Consider the following 24,593-nt stretch of genomic DNA (forward strand, 5'->3'; position numbering starts at 1 on the left):
TTTTCTTCCTTTGGGTTTTTTTCTTCTTTTACTATTATGACTAATATGGAAATATGTTTAACATGATTACACATATATAACAAATTGATTACCATTTTAGGAAGAGGAGAGGGAAGAGGGGAAAAAATTTGGAACTCAAAATCTTGTAAAAATGAATGTTAAAGCTGTCTTTACATATAATTGGGAAAATAAAATACTATAAAATTTTTTACATATTTTAGTGTATTGTTCTGTAAGAAATCATGAGCTGGCCAATTTGAGAAAAACTTGGAAAGACTTACTCATTGTAAACTTTAACAGCAACATTATGAGATGATCAACTAGATAGACTTAAGCTCTTCTTAGCACCACAATTATCTAAAAAGATTCATGATGATGGGGTGACTAGGTGGCACAATGGATAGATTGCTGGCCCTGGAGTCAGGAGTACCTGTTCAAATCCAGCCTCAGACACTTAATAATTACCTAGCTGTGTGGCCTTGGGCAAGCCACTGAACCCCATTGCCTTGCAAAAAAAAACCCTAAAAATTAAAAAAAAGTTTCATGGTGGAAAATAATATTCACTGGGGCGGCTAGGTGGCATAGTGGATAAAACACCAGCCTTGGAGTCAGGAGTACCTGGGTTCAAATCCGGTCTCAGACACTTAATAATTACCTAGCTGTGTGGCCTTGGACAAGCCACTTAACCCCCTTTGCCTTGCAAAAAAAAACCCTGAAAATAATATTCACATCCAGAGAAAGAGCTATGGAGTCTGAAAGTAGACCAAAGAATACTATCTTCACTTTTTTAAAATTTGTTTTATTTTTTTACTTCTCATGGCTCTTTTTCCCTTTTATTGTGAATCTTCTTTCACAATATAACTAATATGGAAAAACGTTTAACATCTTTGTACATTTATATGTATAACCTATATCAAATTACTGTCAAGAGAAAGGGGAGGGAATGAAAGGAGAGGGAAAATATAGAACTCAAAAATTTGCAAAAAATGAATGGTGAAAACTCTTTACACATAACTGGAAAAAATGAAAATAATAAAAAATTAGTATTATTGTATTTGTTACCACTACTCTTACTGTCATATTAGTAAATGCTTTTGCTTTGAACTGATTGTCAGTTGGTTGCTTATTGAATAGATCCACTGACAGGGTATGGGGCTTGGAGGGTAGAAGGAAAGGATCATGAGATTCAACTATACTCATAATACATTTAACCTGGGCAAAAGGCAATGTGGGAATCAGAGAAATCTGAATTTAGAGATTACCTTTCCCATATAGGCTATATGATCACAGAAAATTCATTTAACCACTCAGTGTCTAGATAACTCTCAGTATTTAAGTTTCACAGAGGATGCTGACTTATTAAAAGAAGAGTTCCTTCAGCTGGGAGTTCCCTCAGCCAAAGAAATCACAAGACTAGTCCTTATTATATTAGGGAATTAGATTTCTTTTCTTCCTTCAATTTTTTTCTTTTATTCTTAATCTCATTATTTCAAAGTGTTTCACCATTAACAATCATTAAAGGGGGCAGCTAGATGGCACAGTGTTTAAAGAATGGACCCTGGAGTCAGGAGGATCTGAGTTCAAATCTCACTTCAGGTACTTAATAAATACCTAGCTCTGTGACCTTGGGCAAGTCACTTAACCCCATTGCCTTGCAAAAAACAAAAAAAATCACTATCAAACTTGAATAAATATCTAAAGAAAACATGGCAATGGGGAAGATGTTTCAGGGTTTATATAGTTAGATAATTCAGGGGAGCCAGGTAGCTCAGTGGATAGAGTGCTAAGCCTGGAATGAGAAATATCTGGGTTCAAATTTGACTTCAGATCATATTTGACACACAAGTAGCTGTATGACCCGGGACAAATCACTTTATGTCTGTTTATATCTGAAAACTCTCAACTGTAAAATGTGCATAATATTAGTAACTATCTCTCAAAGCTGTTGAAAGAAATAAATGAGATAATAGTTATAAAATGGTTAGGCAAGAGTCTGGTGCTATATAAATGCTGACTTATTTTTTATTATTATTGTTATTATTATCATCATTATGATTATGATCATGATTATATGCCCTAATAGTCCTCAATCTATACTCTATACTTGAGAGTCTGTTGCATGAGTAGATTTGAACACTGAGGAGCTAATTCAGTTCCTTCTTCTGAATTTATCTATATGGCCATTCTAAATTAAATTTCCTCATCTGTGAAATGAAAAGTTTGGGCTAGATGGCTTCCAAGATTTCTCCCTTACAGTTGTAAATTTCTGATCTTGCTCCTTTGTGGCCCAGTATTATGGTTAACTTTTTTAAAAAAAATATATTGATATTGTTTGCTTTTACAGCACATTCATTTAAGAACAAATCCTTCCTCACTCCCTTGATAAGCAAGTTGTCCCTTATAACAAAGAATAAAAAATAACAAGGAATAAACAAATAACAAAGAATAAAAAAAAGTAAGAGAGATAAAGCAGCCTGACAAAACTGACATTTTAATCATAACTTACAATAGCTGCACTATTTCATACTCAATGACCCCCCACTTCTACAAAAAAAAAAGAGATATATTTGCTCATCTCCTTTATGGGGGCGATATTTTTATTTCTTTCTTCTATTCTTGCTATTTATGTTGTTCAATTCATTGTCTATATTGTTTTTCTTATTTTATTTACTCATTTTTCATCATTTCATACAAGTCTTCTCTTATTTGTTTGAATACTTCATAATTCTCACTTCTCATGATGAAGTAACATTTGTGGAGCAATTTGGTTATACATTACAGAGTAAAAGGAATTGTTTGTTTTTTTAGTTCTTTGACTCCACAAAAGGTACTGATAGGAATTTTTGGCATTTATGGGACATTTCTTTCTGATTTTCACTTTCTTGGAAGTATATGCTTAGAAGTTGATCTCTGGATCAAGACATTTTTTTCACTTTTCTTTCATCATAATTCCAAACTGTCTTCCATAATGGTTGTATCAATTATATCAATTTACAAATTCTTCAATCTCTGAAACATTGACTTTCCAATTTTAGTCAATTTTCTGCATATGAGATGAAATATAAGAATTGCTTTGTTTATATTTCTCTTATTACTAATAATTTGGAACAATTTGTTGTCAATAATTTTCAAATCTTGACTTCAGAATTTTGTCCTTATTCATTAACTAAAGAGAAATGGCTCTTGATCTTAAAGATTTGTCATGGATCCTAATATAACTTGGATATCAGCTCCTTTGTTTTCAGAAAAATTAGTTGTAAAATAATTCCTGACCCCCAACTTCTCTTCTAAATTAGACATGGTCTTTTGACATTTTATTCAATGGTGAGAGAGTTAAACATAATAAAGTTATCCAACTATGAAATTCAGTCTGAAGGGCAACTTGGTACACAAGATATCAAGTTGATTTCAGAAACAAAAAGATGTGAGTTCCAGTTCTAGTTTTAATACATGCTGGTTTGTGTGACTCTGTGCAAGTCACTTACTTTCTCAGTTTCTTAAAAAAAATAGACTATAGGGCCAAGATGGCAGAGAGAAGACAGGCACAGTTCTAAAGTCTCCTGATCATTCCCCATCTATCATATGAAACAAACCTCTTAACAGAAATCCGACCCAAAAAAACCCAGAAAGAAAAGCCAGAAGAACATCTAACTCAGGATTTGTTTCCCGCAGCAGCCTTGTGTGAATTCGGGCAGGTGAGTCTGGGTGCTGAGGGCGGATCAGCCCTGATCAGCCAGATTGGCAGCTGAATTGGAGCTGGGGAGTCTGAGGGCCAGAGAGACGGATCTGCTGGATCAGCAGTGGGGCTAGACCATGGGGACTTGAGTCAACTAAGGAGCAGAGGCACTAGTGTTGGAGTTGACCCTCTGGAGCTTGCTGACAGGACTGAGGGAGAGTTCTGATACAGGAGAGCTATGGAAACCATCCTGGGCTCTTCTGGTCTGAGGAACTCTGAGTCCACCCCTCCATTGTGACTGAGGCCTCTTCCCAGAACAAACAATTGCAGGCTACTTCTGCCTCAGGCACAGGTGTGTGAGCAGAAGAACCAGCCCAGCTGACAATATGGAGAGGAATGACCTCACCCCAGGGTAAAGCCCACCATTGATTGAAGGCAAAAGGACTCAATAGCTTCAACCCCTCCCTTCAAGCTAAGGGAGAAGGCCTCAATCAAGGTCACAGAAACACAAGGGAAAGCAACCAGCACTTCCTACTAGCCAGCCAGAGAAATTGCACTCAGTGAGTAAAGCCTCTAGCAATCCCAACACCAAACCCCTTTGAACCAGCCCCTCCCCAACTCAAGGTCTTAGCAAAATGAAGAAGGGTCAGCAGAAAGGTGGATCCACAGAAAAATTCTTGGAAGGAAAAGACCCTAACTCAGAGAGACCTAGAACCTCTGAGGAGACTATGATCTGGTCTCCAGCACAGAAAGACTTCCTGGAAGGAGTTCAAAAATCAACTGGGAAATTTGGGAGAGACAATAGCAACAAGAAAACAAATCCTTAGAAAATGCAATTGGACAAATACAAAATGAGAATAAATCTCTCAGATCCTCAATTGGACAAATACAAAATGAGAATAATTCTCTCAAAATCTCAATTGGTCAAATGGAAAGCTCTTTCAAAAGTATAATTGACCAATTGGAAAAGGAGTTGCAAAAGGTTAATGAAGAAAACTCCTCCCTAAAAAATAGAATGGAGTCCACAGGAACTAATGACTTCATGAGACAGCAAGAGCCAGTTAAACAAAATCAAAAAATAGGAAAAAAAAAATAGAAGAAAATGTAAAATACCTCTTCAGCAAAACCACTGACGTCAAGAATAGGTCAAGGAGGGGCAACCTGAGAAATATTGGCCTTCCTGAAAACATTGAAGAGGAAAAAGCCTGAACTTAGTATAACAGGATCTAGTGATGGAAAATTGCCCTGATATCATGGAACCAGAGGGCAAAGTAGTTATTGAAAGAATACTTTGATCCCCTCTAGAAAAAGATCCTAAAATGAAAACACCAAGGAATGTTATGGCCAAATTCCAGAACTATCAGATAAAAGAGAAAATCCTGCAAGCAGCAAGAAAGAAACAATTTAAATATCAAGGAGCCACAGTAAGGATTATGTAGAACCTGGCTGCATCAACATTAAGGGATCCAAGGGCCTGGAAGGAGATATTTTGTAGAGCAAGGGAGCTTGGAAAGCAGCCAAGAATCCACTATCCCACAAAGCTGAGCCTTCTCTTCCAGGGAAAAAAGATGGATATTTAAAGAAATGGAAGAAATCCAAAAATTCCTGATGAAAAGACCAGAGCTAAATTGAAAATTTGAACATCATCAGGAGGTTCAAGAGACACATGAAAAGGGAAAAAAGGGGGGGAGGGGTAAAGAAACAATAACTGCTATCCAGTAAGTTAAAACTGGCTATTTCCCAGCATGGGGAAAAGATTCTCATAAATCTTGAGAAGTGTAACTCTAACAGAGAGAAGATACCTAGCCAGAAGTTATGGACATTCATGATCTATCCATGAGACTGCTATCCAATGGGATGTAACTGGCTTTAACCCCACTGGGGAGAAAGACTCTAATAAATCTCAAGAATTTTAACTCTATTAGATAGAATGTATTTAGATAGAAGTGACAGATACCCAGAATCTTCTATGACTCAGATAGAATGATCTAAAAAACACTACCTCCTTAAAAAGGGGGACAGGAAGGAGACAGGAAGAGGGAGGGGACTGAAAGGGGTAAATCTCATTACAATAAGAGGTACAAAATACCTATGGTGATAGAGCAGAAGAAGGGAGGAGATAGGAAATTCTCGAATCTTCTTCTCATCAGACTTGGCTTAAAGTCAACTTACACAGACTTAGTTAACTTAAAAAACATTTAACCTTTCAAGTATTAAAAGGAGAAAAGGGGAGGGGGGGATGGAGAAAGGGAGGGGGAGGGGGAAAAGGGGAACTAACAAAAGGAAGGGAAGGGAAAAGGGAAAAAGGGGAAGGGGAAAGAAAGGGGAGGGGTGATATAGGAGGGCAAACATATTGAAGGGGCTGATATTCAGAAACAAAATACAGGAGAATATGGATAAATACTGGGGGGAGGGGAAAAACAGAGGGAAGACAGCATGGAGGGCAATAAAGAATTACTAATCATAACTTTGAATGTGAATGGGATGAACTCTCCCTTAAAACGTAAGCGAATAGCAGAGTGGATTAAAAACCATAATCCAACAATATGCTGCTTAAAAGAAACTCATTTGAAGCAGAGGGATACATAGAGAGCAACGGGAAAAGGTTGGAGCAAAATATATTTTGCTTCAGCTGAAGTGAAAAAAGCAAGGGTAGCAATCCTTATCTCAGACAAAGAAGCTGCAAAAATAGATAGCATTAAAAGAGATAAGGAAGGAAACCTTATCCTCCTTAAAAGGTACCATAGATAATAAAGCTATTTCAATACTGAATATCTATCTATATAGATATAGATATAGATATATAGCTCTATGATTGGGTGCATATATGCACCCAATCATATAGCATCCAAATTCTTAGAGGAGAAGCAGAAAGAACTACAGGAAGACATAGACAGCAAAACTCTAATAGTGGGAGACCTCAACCTCCCACTCTCAGATCTAGATAAATTGAATCATAAAATAAACAAGAAAGAAGATAAGAAGGTAAATAGATTGTTAGAAAAACTAGATATGGTAAACTTATAGAGGAAATTGAATGGGGATAGAAACAAATATACCTTTTTCTCTGCAGTACATGGAACTTATACAAAAATTGACCATGTACTAGGACATAAAAACCTAATGATCAACTGCAGAAAAGCAAAAATAGTGAATACATCCTTCTCAGATCACAATGCAATAAAAGTCATATGCAATATTGGGCCAAGGAGATATAGACCCAGAACCAATTGGAAACAATAACCTCATTTTAAAGAATGAGTGGGCCAAAAAACAAATTATAGAAAGAATTAACCATTTTATCCTAGATAATGACAATAATGAAACAACATACCAAAACCTATGGGATTCACTCAAAGCGGGTCTCAGGGGAATATATTATACCTTTAAATGTTTACATGAATAAATTAGAGAAAGAGGAAATCAATGAACTAAACAAGCAACTAAAAAAATTAGAGAATTAGAAATTCTAAAAATTAAAGGAGAAATTAATAAAAGCAAAAGCAAAAAAACTATTGAATTAATAAATAAAACCAAAAGTTGGTTTTATGAAAAAAACCAATAAAATCAATAAACCTCTGGTTAATGCAATTAAAAAAAAAGAAGAAAACCAAATTGCTAGTATCATAAATGAAAAAGGTGAACTCACCACCAATGAGGAGGAAATTAAAATAATAATTTGGCATTATTTTGCCCAACTCTATGCCAATAAATTTGATAACCTAAGTGAAATGGATGAATATTTACAAAAATATAACTTGCCCAGTTTAAGAGGAGATTAAATACCTAAACAACCCTATCTAAGAAAAAGAAATTCAACAAGCCATCATTGAACTCCCTAAGAAAAAATCTCCAGGGCCTGATGGATTCACAAGTGAATTTTACCAAACATTTAAGGAACAATTGGTTCCAATTCTATATAAACTCTTTGGGAAAATAGGGAAAGATGGAACTCTGCCTAACTCTTTCTATGAAACCAATATGGTGCTGATACCTAAACCAGGAAGAGTTAAAACAGAGAAAGAAAATTATAGACCTATTTCCTTAATAAATATAGATGCAAAAATTTTAAATAAAATCTTAGCAAAATGATTACAAGTTATCAGTGGGATAATACATTATGATCAAGTAGGATTTATTCCAGGAATGCAGGGTTGGTTCAATATTAGGAAAACTGTTAGTATACTCAATTATATCAACAACAAACCTGTCAGAAATTATATGATCATCTCAATAGATGCTGAAAAAGCTTTTGACAAAATACAGCATCCATTCCTACTAAAAACACTAGAGAATGCAGCAATAAATGGATAGTCCCTTAGAATAATTAGCAGTATCTATCTGAAACCATCAAAAGCATTATATTCAATGGGGATAGGCTAGAGGCATTCCAAATAAAATCAGGGTGAAACAAGGGTGCCCATTATCACCACTACTATTCTATTCAATATTGTATTAGAAATGTTAGCTTCAGCAATTAGGGAAGAAAAAGAAATTGAAGGAATTAGAATTGGGAAGGAAGAGACAAAACTCTCACTCTTTGCAGATGACATGATGGTCTACCTAGAGAATCCCCAGAAATCATCCAAAAAAACTACTGGAAACAATTAGGGATTTTAGCAAAGTTGCAGGTTATAAAAAAAATCCCTCATTAATCCTCAACTTTTCTATATATATCTACCAAGATACAGCAGTAAGAGCTAGAAAGAGAAATCCCATTCAAAGTAACCTCAGACAATATAAAATACCTAGGAGTCTATTTGCCAAGACAGACTCAGAAACTTTTTGAAAACAATTATAAAACACTTTTCACACAAATTAAATCAGATTTTAAAAAACTGGGCAAATATCATCTGCTCATGGATAGGTAGAGCTAATATAATAAAAATGACAATTCTACCAAAACTAAACTACCTATTTAGTGTCCTACCAATCAAAATTCCAAAAAAATACTTTAATGAGTTAGAAAAATTGTAAGTAAATTCATATGGAGAAATAAAAAATCATGAAATTCCAGGAATTTAATGAAAAAAAGTGCAAAAGAAGGGGGCTTAGCCATACCTGATCTAAAATTATATTATAAAGCATCAGTCATCAAAAATGTTTGGTATTGGCTAAGAAATAGAGTGGTGGACCAGTGGAATAGACTAGGTGCAAAAGCAGGAGGCAATTATTGTAATCTGCTGTTTGATAAACACAAAGAATCCAGCTACTTGGATAAAAACTCTCTTTTTTATGAAAACTGCTGGGAAAATTGGAAGTTAGTATGGAAGAAATTTAGATTAGATCAATACCTAAAACCCTTTACCAAGATCCAAATGGTCACAGGATTTAGACATAAAAAACAATACTATAAGCAAATTAGAAGATCAAGGACTAGTTTACCTGTCAGATCTATAGAAAGGGAAGCAGTTTATGACTAAAGAAGAGATAGAGAACATCACCAAAAACAAACTAGATGATTTCAATTACATTAAATTAAGAAGCTTTTGCACAGATAAAACCACTGTAACCAAGATCAAAAGAAACATAGTAAATTGGGAAACAATCTTTACAACTAATGATTCTGACAAAGGACTCATTTCTAAAATATACAGAGAACTGAGTCATATTTTTAAAACAAAAAGCCATTCCCCAATTGACAAATGGTCAAAGGATATGCAAAGGCAATTTACAGATGAAGAGATCAAAGCAATCCATAGCCATATGAAAAATTGTTCTAAATCATTAATTATTAGAGAAAGGCAAATTAAAGCTTCTCTGAGGTACCACCTCACACCTCTCAGACTAGCCAATGTGACCAGAAAGGATAATGATCATTGTTGGAAGGGTTGTGAGAAATCTGGGACACTATTACACTGTTGGTGGAGCTGTGAACTCATCCACAACCTTTCTGAAGAGCAATTTGGAACTATGCCCAAAGGGCAACAAAAATGTGTATACCCTTTGATCCAGTAATACCACTACTGGGTCCATACCCTGAAGAGATGATGAAAAAGGGTAAAAACACTCACTTGTACAAAAATATTCATAGCAGCCCTGTTTGTGGTGGCAAAGAATTGGAAATCAAGTAAATGTCCTTCAATTGGGGAATGGCTTAGCAAACTGTGTTATAAGTATGTTATGGAACACTATTATTCTATTAGAAACCAAGAGGGATGGGAATTCAGGGAATCCTGGAGGGATTTGCATGAACTGATGCTGAGTGAGATGAGCAGAACCAGAAAAACACTGTACACCCTATCAGCAACATGGGGGTGATGTTCAACCTTGATGGACTTGTTCGTTCCATCAGTGCAACAACTAGGGACAATTTTGGCCTGTCTGCAAGGAAGAATACCATCTGTGTCTAGATAAAGAGCCATGGAGTTTGGAAAAATTTCAAGGACTATTCTCTTTAATTTAGGGAAAAAACTAGATATCTTATTGTCTGATCTTGTTATCTCTTATACTTTTTGTTTCTTCCTTAAAGATGTGATTTCTCTCTCATCACACTCAATTTGGATCAATGTACAACATGGAAACAAAATAAAGACTGACAGATTGCTTTCCATGGGTGGGGGGGGAAGTAGATTGGGAGAAAAATTGTAAAACTCAAAACTAAAATAAAATCTTTAAAAAAAATAAACTATAAATTGCAGAATAATTGGTAATCTGCTTTGGTAGAAGGTTTTTTTTTTCCTTTTGAGGAAGTACTTAAGCTCTGGAGCAGGTGAAAGTTGCATCCTCTAGTTTCTATGGGTCTACATAGATTTTTAATATGATGACTCATCATCATCACCACTACCATCTCCTCAAAGACACAAACACACATACACACAACCACATCCTTCTGTATCAATCAGATAAACAATAAACTCAAAGCAAAAACATGTACTAAAATTGCAAGGCAAGAACAACGGTAACAAAACATTCCCCCTATAAACCTGAGGTATATTTTTTTATAAAAGCCATTCCCCAATTAACAAATGGTCAAAGGATATGTAAAGGCAATTTACAGATGAGGAGATCAAAGCAATCAATAGTCAGATGAAAAATTGCTCTAAATCATTACTTATTAGAGAAATGCAAATTAAAGCTTCTAATGAGGTACCATCTCACACCTCTCAGACTGGCCAATAGGACCAGAAAGGATAATGATCATTGTTGGAAGGATTGTGGAAAATCTGGGACACCATAACATTATTGGTGGAGCTGTGAACTCATCCAACCTTTCTGGAGAGCAATTTGGAACTACACCCAAAGGGCAACAAAAATGTGTATACCCTTTGATCCACAATACCACTACTGGGTCTATATCCTGAAGAGATGATGAAAAAGGGTAAAAACATCACTTGCACAAAAAAATATTCATAGCAGCCCTGTTGTTTGTGGTGGCAAAGAATTGGAAATCAAGTAAATGTCCTTCAATTGAGGAATGGCTTAGCAAACTGTGCTATATATACATATACATATATATGTGTGTGTGTGTGTGTGTGTGTGTGTGTGTGTGTACATATATATATATATATATATATATATATATATATATATATATATATATATGTCATGGAACACTATTGTTCTATTAGAAACCAGGAGGGATGGGAGTTCAGGGAAGCCTGGAGGGATCTGCATAAATTGATGCTGAGTGAGATGAGCAGAACCAGAAAAATACTGTATACCCTAACAGCAACATGGGGGCAATGATCAACCTTGATGGACTTGGTTGTTACATCAATTTGGGACAATTTGGGGCTGTTTGCAATGGAGAATATCACCTGTATCCAGAGAAAGAACTGTGGAGTTTAAACAAAGACCAAGGACTATTAGCTTTAATTTAGAAAAAAAAACTGATATCTTATTGTCTGCTCTTGCTATCTCTTATATTTTATGTTTCTTCCTTAAGGATATAATTTCTCTCTCATCACATTGAATTTGGATCAATGTATACCATGGAAACAATGAAAAGGCTAGCAAATTGCCTTCTGTGGGGGGTGGGGGGTGGGGGAGGGAAGTAAGATTAGAGGAAAAATTGTAAAACTGAAAATGAATAAAATCTTTAAGTACCAAAAAAAAGGTCCTTGATCACTGAACTGTTGAGAAGGGTTGTATCCTTCTTAGTTAATCATCTCATAATGTTGTTGTTACAATGTTCTTGTTCTACTGGTACAATGTTCTCCTGGTTCTTCTCATTTTTCTCAGAATCAGTTCATGCAAGACTTTCCAGGTTTATCTAAAGTCTGTTGGCTCATGATTTCTTATTGAACAATAGTACCCCATAAAATTAATATACCATAACTTGTTCAGATATTTCCCAAGTGATGTGGAGTGCCTGTGTTTAAGGCAACTATTGTTAGACAGTCCAAATTCAAATCAGTCCAATAATTCCAACACAAGATGGGAGGGGAGAGAGGAATGAGATATTCTTTGACCAAATTAAATTAAAATAAATTTTTATTGATATTCTGTTTTGCATCCTGAAATTTCCTAATGCATCCCTTCCTCTCACCCTTCTCAGAAAGCAATCCCTTATGAAAAATAATTTTAACTAAATAATATTTAACAGAAGAAATTTTCTAAGTATTGCTTGAGAGCAAATACACTTAAAATATAGCATTGGTTCACTTGGACACAGCTCTCTTTGATACCCAGATTCTCATAGAAAAGGTATTGGTAAGAAAGTTGTTTTGACTCAAACAGTAGAGTCTAAAGAAATGTCAATTAATCATGTCTTAGTCCAAGGACCAATTAAATATCAAGGATGTTTTCATTACCTTTTTAGCAGAGAAAAAATATCTAGAATCTGTGGCAAGGTCCTACCAGTATTTCTATTCCTAAATTTTTAAGTTATATTAAGTTTAGAGAATGCAGGGTGAATTTCTAACTATTCATCAAGTTCCTACTGTCATGATGTCTGACTAAATCCATAGCAGACATTGCCCCTTTATAATACTGCAGGGTGTTGATGTATTTTATCTTTTAATAATGTTCTCACACTCCTCCCTTTGGGATATGGACACTCTGTTGGGCTCCCTGAGTCTGCTCTTTTACATAACTAAATCTGACAGAAGCTGTACTCTCACGGCTCACTCTTCTGGGCATAGAGACTTCTATTTAGTGAATTGAATCCAACCTCAAGCACTTACTAGTTGTGTGACCCTGAGCAAGTCACTTGACCCTTCTTTGCCTCAGTTTCCTTACCTAAAAAATGAACTGGAAAAGGAAATGACAAATCATTCCAGTATCTTTGCCAAGAAAACACCAAATGGGATCATGAAGAGATGTCAGTCACTAAGATGACTGAACAACAAAAAGATATCACTTTGGCAAGGCAGGATTGAAGAAAGGAGGCAACTGAACTCTGAAAAATACTCAAGGGAAAAAAGGAGAAAAAGGCAATTTCCTCTTTCCTCCATAATTGGTGTTCCTTATAATTGGAAGAGATAATTCTCTCCTTAGAATTTACCTTTGTTTGTAAAAACACCAAGGAAAATGGTTGGTTCTTCAGTCAGTCAATATCAATATTTAAATGTCCTACAAATGCATCAATCTGATTGAATAATCCACCTGAAAAATGAAGCCTAGGCTTTTTTCTTTTTTGGTCATGACTTTCAAGTGGTTCAATAATTTTTAAATTATCTCTCCTGCATCTGTTTTCCAGGTCAGTTGTTTTTCCAATGAGGTAGTTCAAATTTTCTTCTAGTTTTTCACTCTTTTGGTTTTGCTTTGTTTTTCTCTTGATTTCTCACAAAGTCATCAGCTTCCCTTAGCTTTGTTCTACATTTGAAGGAATTATTTTCTTCAGAGATTTTGTATCTCCTTTTCCATCTGGCCAATTCTGATTTTTCCCCTATTTTTTGTAATTTATATTTTTTATTTATACATTACTAAAATAGTCTTGTAGTAAGAGTAAACATAATGTCCCCTCCCCCCACAAAAGTAAAAAACTTCATGAGAAATAAACTGAAATAAAGAGAAAAAAAATGTGCTTCAGTCTGTGTTCTGATACCATCAGGTCTGTCTCTGAGGTGAATTGCATTCTTTATCATCAGTCCATCAGAGAAGTTACTTCCACAGTTGATGTTGATTGTAATTCCCTCCATCCATTTCTCCCCACTCCCAATTATTATATTTTCTTTCCCCTTTTACTCTGTCCCTCATCAAAAGTGTGCTATGGGACAGCTGAGTGGCATAGTGGACAAAGCACTGGCCCTGGGGCCAAGAGGCCCCAAGCCTAAATCCCACCCCAGAGACCCAGAACCCACCCATCCCCATAGTCCTGGACAGGCCACCCAGTACCACCACCTTGCAAAAAGTAAAAAAGAAAATGTATTATATCTGACTATCCTCTCCCATGATCTACCCTCTCCTCTATCCAATACTTCCCCCCTCCCTTCCCCCAGCCCCTTTCTCCCTTCCCCTTTCTTTCCTTTTTATCTTAATAATTAGCAATTATATAGCATTTTAAGCTTTGCAAAGCACTTGGGTCTCATAACAACACCGTGAAACTATTATTCATATTTCACAGAAAAGGAAACTGAGGCTAATAGTAATTAAGTAATTTGACCAAGATCACACAAAAAGTGAGTATATGATATGATTTAAACTTGTCTCCCTGACTTGAAATCCAGTGTTCCATCCATTGAACCACCTGGCTTCCTCTTTGTCTTGACCTAATTTCCCAATATTACATACCTAGTAAATGAAATCCGTAAAATGATGCTATAAGTATAGTGTTTTTCCAATAAGATCAGGGTTAAACCAAGGATGCCCATTATCACCACTACTATTCAATATCGTATTAGAAATGTTAGCTTCAGCAATTAGGGAAGAAAAAGAAATTGAAGGAATTAGAATTGAAAAGGAGGAGATAAACTCTCACTCTTTGCAGATGACATGATGGTCTACCTAGAGAATCCCAAGAAATTATTCAGAAAACTACTGGAAACAATTAGCAATTTTAGCAAAGTTGCAGGATATAAAATAAAACCTCATAAACCCACAACTTTTCTATATATGTCTACCAAGATACAGAAGGAAGAGCTAGAAAGAGAAATCCCATTCAAAGTAACCTCAGACAATATAAAATACATGGGAGTCTATTTGCCAAGACAGGCTCAGAAACTTTTTAAAAACAATTATAAAACACTTTTCACACAAATTAAATCAGATTTAAATAACTGGGCAAATATCAACTGCTCATGGATAGGTCAAGCTAATATAATAAAAATGACAATTTTACCAAAACTAAACTACCTATTTAGTACCCTACCAATCAAAATTCCAAAAAATTACTTTAATAAGTTTTAAAAAGTTGCAAATAAATTCATATAGAGAAATAAAAAGGTCAGGAATTTCCAGGAATTTAATGAAAAAAAGTGCAAAAGAAGGGGGCATAGCCCTACCTGATCTAAAATTATAAAGCATCAGTCATCAGAACTGTTTGGTATTGGCTAAGAAACAGAGTGGTGGACCAGTGGAATAGCCTAGATGCAATAACAGGAAATGATTATAGTAATCTGCTGTCTGATAAACCCAAAGAGTCCAGCTATTGGGATAAAAACTCTCTCTTTGATAAAAACTGCTGGGAAAATTGGAAATTAGTATGGAAAAAATTTAGATTAGACTAACACCTCACACCCTTTACCAAGATAAGATCCAAAATGGATACAGAAGTTAGACATAAAAAACAATATTATAAGCAAATTAGATCACGGACTAGTTTACCTGTCAGATCTATGGAAAGGGGAGCAGTTTATGACTAAGGAAGAGATAGAGAACATCACCAAAAACAAACTAGATGATTTCAATTACATTAAATTAAGAAGCTTTTGCACAGATAAAACCACTGTAACCAAGATCAAAAGAAACATAGTAAATTGGGAAACAATCTTTACAACTAATGATTCTGACAAAGGACTCATTTCTAAAATATACAGAGAACTGAGTCATATTTTTAAAAAAAAAAGCCATTTCCCAATTGACAAATGGTCAAAGGATATGCAAAGGCAATTTACAGATAAGGAGATCAAAGCAATCCGTTAGCCATATGAAAAATTGCTCTAAATCATTAATTATTAGAGAAAGGCAAATTAAAGCTTCTCTGAGGTACCACCTCACACCTCTCAGACTGGCCAATATGACCAGAAAGGATCATTGTTGGAAGGGTTGTGGGAAATCTGGGACACTATTGCACTGTTGGAGGAGCTGTGAATTCATCCACAACCTTTCTGGAGAGAAATTTGGAACTATGCCCAAAGGGCAACAAAAATGAGCATACCCTTTGATCCAGCAATACCACTACTGGGTCTATACCCTGAAGAGATGATGAAAAAAGGGTAAGAACACTCACTTGTACAAAAATATTCATAGTAACCCTGTTTGTGGTGGCGAAGAATTGGAAATCAAGTAAATGTCCTTCAATTGGGGAATGGCTTAGCAAACTGTGCTATATGTATGTCATGGAACACTATTGTTCTATTAGAAACCAGGAGGGATGGGAATTCAGGGAAGCCTGGAGGGATTTCCATGAACTGATGCTGAATGAGATGAGCAGAACCAGAAAAACACTGTACACCCTAACAGCAACATGGGGGTGATGATCAACCTTGATGCACTTGGTCATTCCATCAGTGCAACAATCAGGTACAATTGGGGTTTTCTGCAAAGGAGAGTGCCATCTGTATCCAGATAAAAAGCTGTGGATTTTGAACAAAATTCAAGGACTATTCCCTTTAATTTAGGGGAGGGGGAATGGATATCTTATTGTCTGATCTTGTTATCTCTTATACTTTTTGTTTCTTCCTTAAGGATATGATTTCTCTCTTATCACACTCAATTTGGATCAAGGTACAACATGGAAAGAAAGTAAAGACTGACAGATTGCTTTCTGTGTGGGGGGGGAGTAAAATTGGGGGGAAAATTATAAAACTCAAATAAAATCTTTAATAAAAGAAAAGAATAAAAAAATAAAAAAAACAAGTAAAGTGTTTTTGGTGGGTTTTTAGAGAAAAAAAATTTTTTTAGTTTGTTTTTTTTTTGCAAGACAATGGGGTTAAGTGGCTTGCCCAAGGCCACACAGCTAAGTAATTATTAAGTGTCTGAGGTCAGATTTGAACTCAGGTACTCCTGACTCCAGGGCCGGTGCTCTATCCATTGAGCCACCTAGCCACCCCTAGAGAAAAATTTTTAACTAATTTTTTGTACTTTTGCAATAATATCAATTAACACTAATGGAAACCAATTAACACCAATTCTCCATCACCACCCTACTCTAAGGCAAAGCACTAGAGTGAAGTATGAATCACTTTTAGATTAAAACTAACCTTATAGAAGAGCAAGCCTTCTAAATGGGAAAAGTCATAATATAAAAACCATAATTTTTCTGCTTACAAGGTGAAAAAATGCTACATATTTTGGTCATGGATTCAACCTATATATTCTTTTTCTAAATTGCCTAGCCATTTCCACAATGTCTTTAGACTGTACTTCTAAAAATTTGGTGGCATCTTTTTGATCATTTCTTTGCATTCTATTAAAATATCCATCTAAATATTTTGAAAATAAGTTCCAGAGTACCTTAAAATTCTGTACCTAAAGCATAGATTTTATTCTGAACTATATTTTTGGTCATGTCCAGATGTTGTTCCCAAGTTTAACTTCTTAAGTGTCATTGCCTTTTCCAAATCTGATATTTCCACTATGTTCAATCAACTCCCTTTCTTCCTATGGTTTCCTTCTTTACTTCTTACACATTTCTCTGAAGTATCTCCTGTATGTTAAAAAAAAAAGAACTTCACAAGTCCCAGCTTCTCATTAAATGTCATCTTATAGCAGCTATCTTCCTCCCTTTAACAAACTACTTGAAAAATGTCTCTACCTACTGTTCCCATTCCCTCTACTCTTGTAACTTTGTTTTCTATGAAGATGTCACTAATTGCCAGATATAATGGCCCTTTCTCTTTTTTTTTTAACTTTTTTTTTTTGCAAGGCAAATGGGATTAAGTGGCTTGCCCAAGGCCACACAGCTAGGTAATTATTAAGTGTTTGAGGCTGGATTTGAACCCAGGTACTCCTGACTCCAGGGCAGGTGCCTTATCCACTACACCACCTAGCCACTCCGCCCCTTTCTCTTTTAAAAATATATTTTATTCATTTCATTAAGTATTTCACAATTACATGTTTTGTATCTTCTCTCTGTCTATGTAGCCACCACCCCAATTCTGGCTATCATTACCTTTTATTCTGGACTATATAACTGTTGCCTCTTAATTGGTCTCTCTGCTTTGATTTTTTCCATTCTCCAAACCAATATTGAAAGTGCTTTTCCTTCAGGTCATTCCCTTATTCAGTAAATGCCATTGGTTCTCAGTTAGCACTCACATCAAATTTATATAGTTACAATGTGCCTTATCTTGGTACATGGTATGAGATGCTGGTTTATGCCTAATTTCTGCCAAACTGCTTTCCAGTTTTCCCAGCAATATTTGTCAAATTATGAACCCCAAAAGTTTGGATGTTTGAGTTTATCAAATACTGGATAATTGTGGCTGTTTGCTACTGTGTATTATATACCTAATCTACTCCACTAATCTATCCACTCTATTTCTTAACAAGATCTTTTTTATGATTATCACTGTTAGGTCATATATCCATCAAATTTTTTCATTAATTCCCTTGATTTTCTTGATCTTTTGTTCTTCCAGTTGAATTTTATAGTTTTTTTCCCCAGTTCTATAAAATATTGTGCCAAATAAATTAATTTAAGGAGGAATTGTTTTTATTATATTGGATCAGACTACCCATGAACAATTACTGTTTCTCTGATTGTTAAGATCTATTACTATGAAAAGTGTTTTATAATTGAGTTCACATGATCCCAATCTATCTTGGCAGATAGACTCCAAAGTATTTTATATTGTCTGTCATAATTTTAAATGGAGTTTCTATTTCTTGCTGTTGAGTTTTGTTGGTATTCTATAGAAATACTGTTGATTTGTGTGGGTTTATATTATATCTTCCAATCTTCTGAAGATGTTGATTATTTCAACTAGATTTTTAGTTGGTTCTCTAGCATTCTCTAAATATGCCATTATATCATCTGCAAAGAGTGATAATTTTTTTCCTCACTGACTACTCTAATTTCTTCAATAACTTTTTTTGGTCTTATTGCTAGAGCTAGCATTTCTAGTACAATGTTAAATAATGGTGATGAAAATGGATATCCTTGCTTTTGTCCTGATCTTATTAGGAAGACCTCGAGTTAATCCCCATTATACATAATACTTGCTCTTGGTCTTAGATAGATATTACTTACTTAATTTAAGAAAAAATTAAGAAAATTATAGTTTCATTGGCTCTAATGTTTTCTGTTGTTTTTTAATTGGAATGAGAGATGTATTGTCTCAAATGTATTTTCTGTATTCATTAATATAATCAGATGATTTTTGTTGTTTTTGTTGTTGACATGGTCAGTTATACTGACAGTTTTCCTAATACTGAACTAGCACTATACTCCTGGTCTATATAGTGTTTTATCCTGGTGATATATTGCTGATATTTAAAATATTCATTAAGAAAATCAGTCTAGGGACAGCTAGGTGGCACAGTGGATACAGCACCGGCCCTGGAGTCAGGAGGACCTGAGTTCAAATCCAGCCTCAGACACTTAATAATTGCCTAGCTATGTGACCTTGGGCAAGTCACTTAACCCCACTGCCTTAAATAAATAAGATTAAGGGGGCAGCTAGGTGCTGTAGTGGCTAAAGCACCGGCCTTGGAGTCAGGAGTACCTGGGTTCAAATCCAGTCTTAGACACTTAATAATTACCTAGCTGTGTGGCCTTGGGCAAGCCACTTAACCCCATTTGCCTTGCAAAAACCTTAAAAATAAATAAATAAATGAATGAATGAATAAATAAGATTAACAAAAGAAAATCAGTCTATGATCATATTTTTTGACCCAGTAAATCCAATACTAGGCCTATATACAGAAGAAATTATAGAAAATGGGGAAAGTCCCACATGTTCCAAAATATTGATAGCAGCTCTTTTATAGTGGCAAGGAATTGGAAATTGAAGGAATGCCCATAAATTTGGGAATGGCTGAACAAGTTATGGTATATGAATGTTATGGAATACTATTATTCTTTAAGAAACCATAAAAAGGTTGGACTCTAGAGAAGCATGGAATGAATTACAGGAACAGATGCAGAGCGAAGGGAGCAGAACCAAAAGAACACTGTACACATTAACAACCTTGTTGATCTTCCTTGATGGATGTAGCTCGCCTCAGCAGTTGGAGAGGAGAACTGGGACAATCCTAGGAGACAGGCTATGGATAATACTATCCCCAACCAAAAAACCCTTCAAAATATGAACACTACATTCATTTTTGTTTTGTTTTTGTTTTTTGTTTTGCAAGGCAATGGGATTAACTGACTTGCCCAAAGTCACACAGCTAGGTAAGATTAGGATTTGAACTCAGGTCCTCTTAACTACAGGGCTGCTGCACTATCCACTGTGCCACCTAGCTGCCCCCACATTCACTTTTTAAAAATTTCTCTTCTGTATTTCTTTCCTATCTCCTGGTTTTCTTTCTTTTCCCTTATACCTAATTCCTCATACCAATAACATCTTATCCATAAACATGTTAAACACAAATGTACAATATTCACCTGACTATTCACTGCTGAGTGGAAGATGGTAGAAAGGAGGGTGGAAGGAAATTACGTAACTAGAAATGTGCATATGCATGTGAATGAAGATTGAAAAACTTTCATAATATATAATTGGAAAAATAAAATAAAACATCAATAAAAAAGGAAAATATATGGATTTCTTTCTCTGTTTTTGCTTTCTCTGATTAGGTATCAAACTCATATTTATGTCATAAAAGGAATTTGGTGGGACTAGGACTCTTTACCTATTACTTTTCTTTTTTTTAAAGTTTGTTGGGGTTTTTTTGCAAGGCAAATGGGGTTAAGTGGCTTGCCCAAGGCCACGCAGCTAGGCAATTATTAAGTGTCTGAGGCCGGATTTGAACTCAGGTACTCCTGACTCCAGGGCCAGTGCTCTATCCACTGTGCCACCTAGCTGCCCCTACCTATTACTTTTCAAATAGTTTATTTTGAAAACTTTTCATTTCATCTTCATTGGTGATACAATCATCTTTTTAATTTTTGATAGTATTAATTTGGTTTTGCTTTTTTATTTAATTATTTTTTTCATAAAACAAGCTCCTAATTTTATTAGTTCAAAGTTGATCGTATCTAATTATTCATGACCCTAGTTGGGATTTTTCTTGGTATTTATGTAGCATTTTAAGGTTTGCATATACACTATGTTCTTTGATCCTTACAACAATCCTATTAGGTAGTTGTCATCTTTTTCTTTTTACAGGTGAGGAAAAAGACTGACAGATTAAGTTTCTTCCCCATTGTCACAAAGCTAGTATCTGAGGTAGGATTTGAACTCAGGTCTTCTTAACTTCACGACTAATATTTTGCAGACATTCAGAAGAAAAAGAATAGTGGAATGTGGAGATGAAAAAAAAGGTTAAGTTTTGTCTCTTAAGTCAGCAATTTCTGAACTTTTTGATAGCAGAACCCATTAGTAATAAAAGATTTTGAGGGGGGCCAGGCCGCTGTCCCCCGAGATTCTGTTCGCAGCCTTGCGGCCCGGACGCCCGGATGGCACGGAGCCGCCTCTGAGGCAGGCGGGCCCACGCACAGGCTGGCCGGAGAGCCCGGAGCCAGGTCCCCCCCTGGGTTCTACCCTGGAGCTGGGCGCTCCGGCTGTCCGGCAGGGATGGGGGCGACCGGGCGCGTCCTGCGGGCTGTGATCATGGTGCCCCCGGCTCCGGCAAGGGGACCGTGTCCTCGTGCATCATCAAGCACTTCGCCCTGAAGCACCTCTCCAGCGGGGACCTGCTCCGGGACAACATGAATAAGGGAACAGAAATTGGTGTGCTTGCTAAGAACTTCATTGATCAAGGGAAACTCATACCAGATGATGTCATGACCCGACTGGCCCTGCATGAACTGAAAAATCTAGCTCAATATAGCTGGTTGTTGGATGGTTTCCCCAGGACTGTCCCACAAGCTGAAGCCTTGGACAAAGTCTACCAGATAGATACAGTGATTGATCTAAATGTACCCTTTGATGTTATTAAACAACGTCTCACTTCTCGGTGGATTCATCCAAGTTCTGGTCGAGTTTACAACACTGAATTCAACCCTCCTCGAAAAATTGGCATTGATGATATTACTGGAGAGCCCCTTATACAGCGTGAGGATGATAAACCTGAAACTGTTTCCAAGAGACTAAAGGTTTATGAGGCCCAAACAAAACTTGTTCTGGAGTATTACCGGAAAAAAAGGTGTGCTGGAAACTCTCTGGAACAGAAACCAACATGATCTGGCCCCACGTATATGCTTTTCTCCAAACAAAACTACCAGATATAAGTCAGAAAGAAGCAATGACTCCCTGAAGAGTTAGAAATCACTCTAAGAGGAGCAGAAAATTGGTTTATTTTGTCAAAGAGCTTCTGAATTATGGGATTCGGATAGATAAGAATTCTTCTAAGATCATGATCTGCTCTCATTTTTGCTGATTTTTCTGGAAACTAAGTGATGAGTCAATCATGAAGACTAGTTTCTTAAATCTTTATTGCAGTGACTTGAGTCTCATCTCCTGGTGGTTTGTGCAGTTTTTTAAAAAAAATCCTATTTATGTATCTAATCCTACTTGATTCTGTAAAATGGCAAAGACAGAAAGATGACTGTTCATTTTAAAATGATATAAAGTTCTTTTCAGTAAGTAAGCAGCTTCAAGCATTTCCCTCTTTTTCAGGAAAAAAATCAATGCTTACATAGCACTAATTGAGGTCAAATACACTAAACAGAGACATTCTCTTCCCCCTCAACCTTTTAGATTGAAGCTTAGATAAAAATTCTTCTGACTTTAAAAAAAAATAAAAATAAAAGATTTTAAGCATATACTTTCAATATGCACATAAAGGATTTTACAAGTCTTTTGCTTAAAAGATTTAGTAGGTTCAATGACATTAAACTGCATTAAAACTTTTGGAACAGCCTATATTTACTTATTTAAAATTATATACATATAGTATCATACCAGTGATTATTAAAAATAGACATTTAGGGGTGGCTAGGTGGCATTGTGTATAAAGCACCGAACTTGGAGTCAGAAGTACCTGGGTTCAAATCCGGTCTCAGACACTTAATAATTACCTAACTGTGAGGCCTTGGGCAAGCCACTTAACCCCATTTGCCTTGCAAAAACCTAAAAAAGTAAAAAATAAAAAAATAAAAATAGACATTTAAAAGAGATGAGATAGAGATGGGCGGAGCCAAGATGGTGACAAGAACGGATCATGTCTTAGGTGCTCTCTCATAAAACTCATAAGCTAAGGACTTTAACTAAATTTTTGAGAGACAGAACCCACAGAGGAACCCAGTAAGGCAGTTCTCCTACTCAAGGTAACCTGGAAAAGAGCAGAAAGGCTCTGCTCCCTGGGGTTGTAGGGGTGGCCTGCCAGAGGATTGGACCACCAGAGCAGTAGCCCACCAGAACGAAAGAACTTCAGCTTCCCAGAGGCAGCCCCAGGGCGCTAGGAGCTGGCTCACAGAAGCGGGGGAGTTTCCTTAGCTACGCCCCTGGGGAGCACCAGGCATAAATTGGGGGAACAGCGAGGGACCTCTGCCAGAGGGAGCACATGAAGCCCAGCCCTCAAGGCACACAGAGAGCAGTGTGGCCAGCACAGCACAGCTGAGTTCCAGGAAACAGAAGCAGGTAGAGCCGGTAAGCAGGAGCCCCCAGGGCATGAGTCCATTGAACCTAGGGAGGGGAGTGAAGAGAGGGAGTGAAGAGCTCTTTCCTCTACCCCTGGAACAAGACTCTGGGGCTCTGGACACATTTAGATCCTGATCGCAGTCTAGGCCCCCCCCCACACACAGAAGACCAGGGTCCCCCCACCTCAGCCCTGTGGCAGGGGGTGGGGGTGCATATGGTCATTCCCAGACCAGGAGGGAGGACAGAACCTCACACACTGAGACCCTTGTGGGAGAATACCAAAAGCTCAGGAAGCACCCCAAAACCAGGCTCAGGCTGGGAAAATGAGCAAGCAGAGAAACAAGAAGAACATCATTGAGAAATATTTTGCATATGAGCCCAAGAAGGATCAAAATACTCAGTCTGAAGATGAGGAAGCACAAGCTCCTGCATCTAAAGACTCCAAGAAAAAACAGAAATTGGGCTCAGGCTATGACAGAGCTCAAAAAAAGACTTTGAAAATCAAATGAGGGAGTTAGAAGAAAAACTGGAAAAAGAAAGGAGAGAGATGCAGGAAAAACATGAAAATGAAGTCATCAGCCTAGTCAGGAAATCCAAAAAAATGCTGAAGAAAATAGCATGCTAAAAACCAGCTTAGGTCAAATGGATAAAACAGTTCAAAAACTTATTGAGGAGAAGAATGCTTTAAAAAGCAAAATTGGCCAGATGGAAAAAGAGATAAGAAAACTCTCTGAGGAGAACAAATCCTTCAGACAAAGAATAGAACTCAGGGAGACTGATGAATTTACGAGAAACCAGGACTCAATACTTCAAAACCAAAAAAATGAAAAATTAGAAGAAAATGTGAAACATCTTATTGAAAAAACAACTGATATGGAAAACAGACTTAGGAAAGATAATTTAAAAATTATTGGAATACCTGAAAGTCATGATCAGGAAAAGAGCCTTGACACCATTTTCAAAGAATTACTACAGGAAAATTGCCCTGATATTCTAGAAGCAGAGGGCAAAATAGAAATGGAGAGAATCTACCAATCCCCCCAAGAAAGAGATCCCCAAAAAACCAACCCCTAGGAATATTATAGCCAAATTCCAGAGCTCCCAAGTCAAAGAGAAAATAT

The 24,593-nt window shown here is 36.4% G+C and overlaps 1 protein-coding gene and 1 pseudogene across 1 annotated transcript in view; both read left to right on the top strand.

The window, feature by feature from the left end:
- The window catches only part of RBBP7 (RB binding protein 7, chromatin remodeling factor), a 135,373-nt gene that overhangs the window by 59,719 nt on the left and 51,061 nt on the right, over positions 1 to 24,593 (top strand). The window lies entirely within an intron of this gene.
- Positions 21,466 to 22,162, top strand: LOC141492046 (GTP:AMP phosphotransferase AK3, mitochondrial pseudogene; annotated as a pseudogene).

This window comes from Macrotis lagotis, chromosome 6 (genome assembly GCF_037893015.1).
Source record: "Macrotis lagotis isolate mMagLag1 chromosome 6, bilby.v1.9.chrom.fasta, whole genome shotgun sequence".
In the NCBI taxonomy this organism is placed as follows: Eukaryota; Metazoa; Chordata; class Mammalia; order Peramelemorphia; family Peramelidae; genus Macrotis; species Macrotis lagotis.